Source organism: Cynara cardunculus, unplaced genomic scaffold, assembly GCF_001531365.2.
Source record: "Cynara cardunculus var. scolymus isolate 2C unplaced genomic scaffold, CcrdV1 Un_Scaffold_407, whole genome shotgun sequence".
NCBI lineage: Eukaryota > Viridiplantae > Streptophyta > Magnoliopsida > Asterales > Asteraceae > Cynara > Cynara cardunculus.
In genome coordinates this window covers 70,065-79,000 of record NW_020200576.1, presented here as the reverse complement: position 1 = coordinate 79,000, position 8,936 = coordinate 70,065, and positions in this window count along the sequence as shown.

Here is an 8,936-nt window from a genome sequence, read left to right as displayed (position 1 = left end):
CGAGCCCATGGAACCTTGCCCAGTAATACAGAAGTCCCTAGAGACTTAGGTAAGGAACATGTGAAAGTAGTGACCCTTAGGAGTGGGAAGGAGTTGAAAGAACAAGTGCCCAAAGATAGTGCACCAATTTTGACAGAAACTGATGCTACAGCATTGGTTCCTGCCAAAGAAAGCCCTGTCCTACCCTTAGAGAAACAGGCATTAGAGACCACCACTTCTGTCCCCCCTAGATCAAACTTTCCATTAATCTTTCCTAAGGATGCTCTAGAAAAGTCAAAAGAAACTGAGGTTATAGAGACCCCTAAGCTTGATGTTAACAGTTCATCTGAACCTCCGAAGGGCACCACAAAGACCCAAGGCACTCAAGACCCATCTTGCTCAACTCATCCAAGTAAGAATGTAATAAAACCAGTACCTCATTATGTTCCTTACCCCCAAAGGTTAAGGAATCAGAAAGAGGAACTGCAATTTAAGAAATTCTTGGATGTGTTTAAAGAATTGCACATCAACATTCCACTTGTTGAGGCAATAGAGCAAATGCCTAGTTATACCAAGTTTCTGAAGGACATCCTAAGCAAGAAGAAGAAGTTGACTGAATATGAGACAGTAGCCCTAACCGAAGGATGTAGTGCCCTTTTGACCAATAGAATACCCCCTAAGCTGAAAGATCCAGGGAGATTTACCATTCCTTGTTCAATAGGAGGGAAGGAGATAGGGAAGGCCTTATGTGACTTAGGAGCTAGTATTAACCTCATGCCTTTGTCTGTCTTTAACACTTTAGGCATAGGAGAGGCTAGACCTACCACCGTCACACTCCAATTGGCCAACAAGTCCATAGCATATCCTAAGGGAAAAATTGAAGATGTTTTGGTTCAAGTTGACAAGTTCATATTTTCGACGGACCTTATCATTCTAGATTTTGAGGCGGATAAGGACATTCCTATTATCTTAGGAAGACCATTTCTAGCCACCGGAAGGACTTTGATAGACGTCCAAAAAGGAGAATTGACCATCAGACTCCAAGACCAGAAAGTCACCTTTAATGTCTTCAACTCTCTAAAGTACCCTGATTACTTGGAAGAGTGTTCAAGAATATCTGAGATAGAGGAGATGTGTTTGGAAGAAGGAATTCACAAGAACCTTAAGTTGAAAGGAGAACATGATGAGGAAATAGAAGAAAGTATTGAGGAGATAGAGGAATTAGGAACTGATGTTGTCCCAGTGGATGCTGCGGCATTTGAGCTGCTAGAAAATAATGAGCAAAAAGACTTCACCCCGTCCATAGAATCACCACCTGATTTGGAGTTAAAACAACTCCCGTCCCATCTAAAGTATGCTTTTCTAGGAGAAGAAGGCAAATTGCCTGTCATTATCTCATCTACCCTAGAACCACATCAAGAAAAGAAGCTTGTGGACATGTTGAAATTGCATAAGAAAGCCTTAGGATGGACCATTGCTGACCTTAAAGGGATTAGTCCCTCTATTTGTCAACACAAGATCATCCTAGAAGATAGAAATTTCACTTCCATAGAACCCCAACGAAGGCTGAACCCTGTCATGAAAGAGGTAGTCAAAAAGGAGATTTTAAAATGGTTAGACGCTGGAATTATTTTCCCGATTGCCAGTAGTTCTTGGGTTAGTCCGGTCCAGTGTGTTCCTAAAAAGGGAGGGTTCACAGTCATCACGAATGACAAAAATGAACTTATCTCTACTAGAGTTGTCTCTGGTTGGAGAATATGCATGGGCTATAGGAGACTAAACAAGGCTACCCAAAAAGACCACTTTCCACTACCTTTCATTGACCAAATGTTAGACAGATTAGCCGGAAAGGAGTTCTATTGTTTCTTAGATRGKTATTCAGGGTACAATCAAATAGCCATTTCTCCGGAAGACCAAGAGAAAACCACCTTTACTTGTCCCAATGGCACCTTTGCTTTCAGAATAATGCCATTTGGACTTTGTAATACTCCTGCCACCTTTCAAAGGTGTATGATGTCCATCTTTTCTGATATGCTTGAAAAATCCATTGAAATATTTATGGATGATTTTTCGGTGTATGGTTCATCATTTGACAATTGTTTAAATAATTTGAAAAGGAGCTTGGAAAGGTGTGAGGAAACAGACTTGGTCCTTAATTGGGAGAAATGTCATTTCATGGTCAAAGAAGGAATTGTTCTTGGACACTTGATTTCAAAAAGAGGGGTTGAGGTAGATAAGGCAAAGCTTGAAGTAATTGAAAAACTACCCGAACCGACCACGATTAAGGGAATCAAAAGCTTTTTGGGTCATACCGGTTTTTATGGAAGGTTTATCAAAGATTTTTCAGAGATTTCAAAACCGCTTTGTTTACTCCTCCAGCATGACCAAAAATTCAATTTTAATGATGAATGCAGAAATGCATTCAAAACTTTGAAAAAGGCTTTGGTTACCGCACCTATGGTAGTTGCCCCGGATTGGGACAAACCTTTTGAGATCATGTGCGACGCTAGTGATTGGGCGGTAGGTGCTGTACTAGGATAAATGAAGGACAAGGTGTTTCATTCAATCTACTACGCAAGTAAGATTTTGAATGAGGCACAAATTAATTATACCACAACTGAGAAAGAATTATTGACCATAGTTTTCGCTTTTGAGAGGTTTAGGTCCTACTTGATGGGAACAAAAGTCATTGTGCATACTGATCACTCAGCCATCAAGTACCTAATTTCAAAGAAAGATGCAAAAMCAAGGTTGATAAGATGGGTGCTTTTAYTGCAAGAGTTTGACTTAGAGATTCTGGATAGAAAGGGGGTAGAGAATCAAGTAGCGGACCATTTCTCTAGGTTGGAAGAGCCCGAGAGAGGAGGAATAAACATTAGTGACACTTTTCCCGATGAAAGAATCCTCTTGATTGACCAACCAAAAACACCTTGGTTTGTGGACATAGCTAATTTCTTGGCCTGTGAAATAAAATCCTCTGATTAGACAGGCCACATGCTGAAAAAATTCTTTCATGATGTCAAATCTTACCTTTCGGATGAACCATTTTTGTTTAGGCTTGGTGCAGATCAGATTTTGAGAAGATGCGTGCCCGAATCTGAAGTGGCAGCCATCCTACAACATTGCCATCATGCACCATATGGAGGCCATTTCGGAGGCCAAAGAACAGCAACCAAAGTTTTACAGTCCGGTTTTTATTGGCCAACCATTTTTAAAGATTCCCACAACTTTGCACAAAGGTGCAACGAGTGTCAACGRAGTGGCTCTATTTCCAAAAGGAATGAAATGCCATTAAACGGGATACTCGAAGTTGAATTATTTGATGTATGGGGAATAGACTTTATGGGTCCTTTCCCTCCATCAAATAACTGCCAATATATTCTTGTGGCTGTTGACTACGTTTCCAAATGGGTGGAGGCTATGGCATGTGTGTCAAATGACGCAAAAACTATGGTTAAGTTCCTCCAAAAACAGATTTTCACACGTTTCGGTACCCCTAGGGCACTAATTAGTGACGAGGGTACTCACTTTGTGAACAATTTATTAAAAGGAGTCCTTGAAAAATACAATGTTAACCACAAAATTGCCACAGCCTATCACCCTCAAACTAATGGTTTGGCAGAGCTCTCTAATAGAGAAATCAAAAGCATTTTGGAAAAAGTGGTCAAGCCTAATCGGAAGGACTGGGCATTCAAATTAATCGATGTTTTATGGGCATACCGAACCGCTTTCAAAACACCAATCGGTATGTCTCCATATAAGCTTGTCTACGGAAAAGCATGTCATTTGCCCTTAGAACTTGAGCACAAAGCATATTGGGCTATCAAAGAGCTCAATATGTCTTTGGATGAGGCCGGAAAGAAAAGAAAGTTTCAACTTTGTGAAATGGAAGAGCAAAGACAAATGTCTTATGAAAATGCCAAGCTTTATAAAGAAAAGACAAAAAAATGGCATGATAATAGGATCCAGCATCGGGAGATGAAAGAAGGTCAAAAGGTCCTCTTATTTAACTCTAGGTTGAAACTATTCCCGGGAAAGCTCAAGTCTAGGTGGTCCGGACCCTTTGTTATTCATAAAGTTTACCCTTATGGAGCGGTTGACCTCATTAATCCGGAGGACAACACAGTGTTTAAAGTGAATGGACAGCGAGTTAAGGTATTTCATGATTCTGTAGCATTCCCAGAGCATTGCTCTGAGAATTGGGCTTTACCTTAAGAATAAAGGTGTATTTGGACTTTTTCAAGTCCAAATCTGTTTGTAAATACTTTCCCTCTTTTCGTTTATGTTTAAATCTTTTATGTTTTATAAAGTTTGGTCTTGTGTAGATTGTTTGCAAAGAATCTTTCAGGGGAAGATTGATGTTCTGCCAATGCTGCAGCATTCTGAGGCTCACATATGAAAATTTTCAGCATCTTTGGAAGAAGTCAGGAGAGTACAGAGTGACCTCATCCTTACATCACTACAGTTTCCATCAGCCCCTTTTGCAGATTATGTTCCCCATGCTTCCCTTACCCACTCCATCACATTTAAATTTTTTGACCCCTTGATAACCCACCTTTAGCATCTTGCTAACCCATCAAGTACAAGTGATTAGAAAGTTTAAGGAAGAAAAGACTTTTTATCTTCCCCATAACCACTTCTCATCACCGCCTGCATCATCAACCATCACCCGCCGTTTTTTTCTTTCAAATCACCAAACCCACTCCTTCATTCCATCAAATTTGATTTACCCCTAAGGCCACTCTCATTCAAACTACCATTAATCAAAACCACCTYTCCATAACCCACTCCCCCTAAAACCACTAACCCACTCTCGATTTCCCTTATGCCACCCACTGTCTCCTTCTCCTCATTCTTCGACCACCATGGTTCGCTTGAAAAGAATGGCCGTTCGCGAACCACCACGACCTGTCTGGCGAAGCAACCGCCGGCGGGCTTGCTCCACCGCCATACGACCAACCGGAGAACCAGAGTTAGTAGACCTTGTCGCCGATGACTCCTCTTCGTTGTCTCCTCCCTCGTCACCGTCGCCACCAAGACCACCAATCGTGACCCCTCTCATCGCAGACCCTTCGCCTCCACGGGCGAGATGAACGTCGCACCTGCCGCCATCGCCTCCGCCTGAAATCGCGAACCCACCGTCGCCTCCACCCTCAATCGACAGCCCTCTACCTCCTCCTCCACCATCCAACGTTGCGCCACCATCACCACGCGCGAGGCTGATCGACATCAACCAACCACCACCCTCATCGCCACCCACGGTTTCAAGCCCTAATTTGGGCAATGAGGTACAACCTGTTTCCAGACTTCATGAACTGATTGAGGGAATAACGACCTCTGATTCATCTGAGGATGAGCATTTTATTCCTCCATGCTCTCCCTCCACTGTGTTGAGTCCACCAAAGGTGTTCTTTCTTACATGGTATGATCACCTCTGCACACGTATGCCCGTTGTTTTGACCGATCCCATACCCACACTGGTGAGGATGAATCGGTTGGGCTTGAGGACATTGTTTTGAATGAAATGAATGAGGATGTTAGTGAACCACACAGTGAACATGATCATGAGGCTAATGTAGAACCAAATGAAGAAATTGTTGTAGAGGATAATGTAGAGCCTGATTTGGAGGCCGAGGTACGAAATTTGACCTCAATCCCTACTAGAAAGAGGAAGGGATTGGGACGGATTTTGGCTACAAGGTCAAAGGTTGTGCTTAGTCAGCCTTTAAAAGAGAAACCAAGACGAACTCCACCATCTATCCAGCTTAAGCACACGGTTTTTATGCCTCAAAAATCACCTCACACGACCGCGGGTAGGCCTGAGGATACAGCCGGCCCTTCTCGGGTACGAGCCTCACGTAGTCTGTCAAACACTCGGCCCATTCCTCGGCCACATGTGCAGTTTAATGGGTTTAGTTCTGAGGTTACACAGCTGCGATATGCAAAGATAAAAAAACAAGCAGATATTACTGGATAAAGGGTTCGACAGAAGGAGTTTTGAGGAGTTTAGTTTCATACGAGATGTGATCAATAGGCAGGGCTGGCAGACACTATGTGAGGTAAAGAGTTCATTTAATCTGTCTTTAATTAGAGAGTTTTACGCTGAGGCCTTTATTTTTAGTACCACCAAGATCAAAGTTCGGGGTGTTAGAGTGAGTATTTCGGCCAAGGCCATCAATAAACTTTTGGGCCTAACACCCCCGGCTGAAACAGAGTTTGAAACACTTTCTCATTCAGCTTCATTTGCCCAACTAGAGGAGATCGGTAGAGAATTAGGAAAGGTCGGAACGGGATGGAACAACCACACTAACTACATGTTAAGGACCTATAGGGCTTCAAATTTAAAGCCCGATGCCAATGTTTGGATGAATTTCATTCGGTATTCCCTCAACCCGACTACCCACGATAGCTCCATTTCGGTTGAGAGGATCATTCTGTTGTACTGTCTGGTCACGGGTAAAACAATCAATGTGGGGGATGTTGTGGAAAAGGCCATTATGTATTGCGCCAAGAGAAGACAAGGGAAGCTCTTTTTCCCTWGCYTGATTCACAAATTGCTTATGCATGCGGGTGTTCCAGAATACACCGATGACTTAATCATTAAGGAGTGTGAGGAGAAATGGACCATAGATATGAARGCTGTTTCAAGACTGCGAGAGAGGAGTGAGAGAARYAGGGAAGGGCCAGATATGACTYGAGCTATGGATGAGCTCTTAGAGCAAAGTGGAAGTATAATGGATTTCTTGATAGAGCAGTGGACCGAGATGGTAGAGAGGTTAGAGACAATGCAGGCTGACTTCAAGAGCAGGTTAAAGGCAAGTGAGAGGAGAATGAAGAAGCGGTTTGAGAAGCTGAAAGAAGGCTTGGAGACTGAGGTAACTGACAAGATAAAGAAGATGCAGAAAAAGTTGAACCGATACAAGACGAAAACTGAAAGACCGAGGACACATATTGCATCAGTGGCTGCCCGGAGCACACAGCCTACTCTTCCGGAGTAGGACAGGTTCTACCACCCTACTTTAGCTTCATATTTTAATATTTTGAGTCGGGAATAGTTTTTTGTATAATTTTTAGTCTTATTTTTACGCATGATCATTTCACTTGAGAACTGTTAACACATGAGATCATAGCCTGAATAATTTTAGTGATTGTTTGTCATTTGATCATGGTACTTTGTTTTTTACTAGAACTAGCAAAACCCTTTTTGGGAAAACACTTTGATCACATAATCCCCATGAGGAAATGAGATAGGGCATCTTTTCTATACTCATGCTAGCCACTTGCACCCTTTAAACACCATTTACCCCACATAACACCAATGAGGACATTGTCATATTCAAGTTTGGGGGAGGAGTTCACATAAGGACACAAAGTCAATACAAAAGAGCAAAGCTCTAAATTGACTCCTTATCACACAAAGGGTATTGAAAACACAACAAAAGTCCCATAGGGGCTATGTGTTTTAGAAAATGWTATGAAATKGCACAACAAAAGTCCCATAGGGACTATGTGCACACTCCAAGCAAAAGAGGCCAAAAGGCCCAAAAATTTGAAAAATTTGTATGTGGAGTATATAAGCGAAAAAGGCTATGAGAGAAAAGATACGCCAATGAGAGAATACCCCTTTAAGCCCTATTGATCCTAATATGGTGATTGTGTTTGAACTTAACAGAGAAAAGGGAATGCTAGCCTATGGTTCATGCAAAGAACTTAGTTTTGATTGACACTTCTTAGATTTATAAAAGGCTATGAACATCATGATGCTATAACTCTCTTTGGGAAGGCACTTAATGCCTAGATCATGCATTTTAGTTTATATTGAGTCTTTATATTTGTCTTTTGGTTGCTTGGGGACAAGCAACGGTTCAAGTTTGGGGGTATGATATGTGTTGAGAATTTAACACATAACGCGCTCTTTTTAGGATTTTTTAGTTACAATAATTTCTTTTCATTCCCAAATTGAGTCHTTTTCATTTATTTCTTTATACTTTTGTTATTATGAAGCTAAATGTTGTGGTTAACTTGATGGCATGCAAAATTGAAGCTAATTGAGAGTTTTTGTGAAAACAGCAAATGCTACAGCATTAGTGCAGCGTTGACCTGGGTCATGCACGACTTTTTGGAGGACTTAATGAACAAGACGTTGGCTTTTTGAAGGTGGAATACAGCTGTAAAGTGGTTGGATTTTTAGTAGAAAATCAGTTGTACTCTTTAGTTAAGCTTATGTACTCTCTAGTTAAGCTTTTGTACTTTTTAGTTGAACTTTGGTTAAGGGTTGTACTTTTTAGTTAAAGCTTTTGTTGTAATATAACTAGTGTTGGTAAACTTAGCCTCCAAGCTTAGTTCTTTTGTCTTTAAGTGCCCATTTTGGGTATAAATAGGAGGCTAGGGTCACCATATTTCACACACTTTTTAATCCATCATCCATTGGATTCTCTCTAATCCTCCTTCTCTTTTCTCCCAACTTTTCTTTTTTTTGTTTTAAACCCTCTCCTAGGGTGTTCTTCAAGTTCTTTAAGATTTCAAGTTCATCTTCATCTTCTTCTTTATTTACTTTATTGTCTTTTATTTTTCCGTTATTTACTTTCCGTTATTTACATTTCGTTATTTATTTTCTCGTCATTTACATTCCGTCATTTATTTTCCGCTATTTACATTCTCGTCATTTACATTCCCGTCATTTATTTTATCGTCATTTACATWTCYGTCATTTATTTTATTGTCATTTACTTTACGCAATTTACATTTATGTCTTTACYTTCCGTCATTTATTTTTTACTTTCCGTCATGAGTAGCTAAGCTTTTATAGCTTGGGTGTGAGACGAAAAGGTGAGATTTTCAAACCAAACGAAAGTAGCTAAGTGTTTTCGAAAACGACGTTTCATTGTTTCATTCAAGTTTTTATAAAACCAAGCACATTTCTTGACGGGTTGATCACTTGAAAGTGTTAAAGTGCG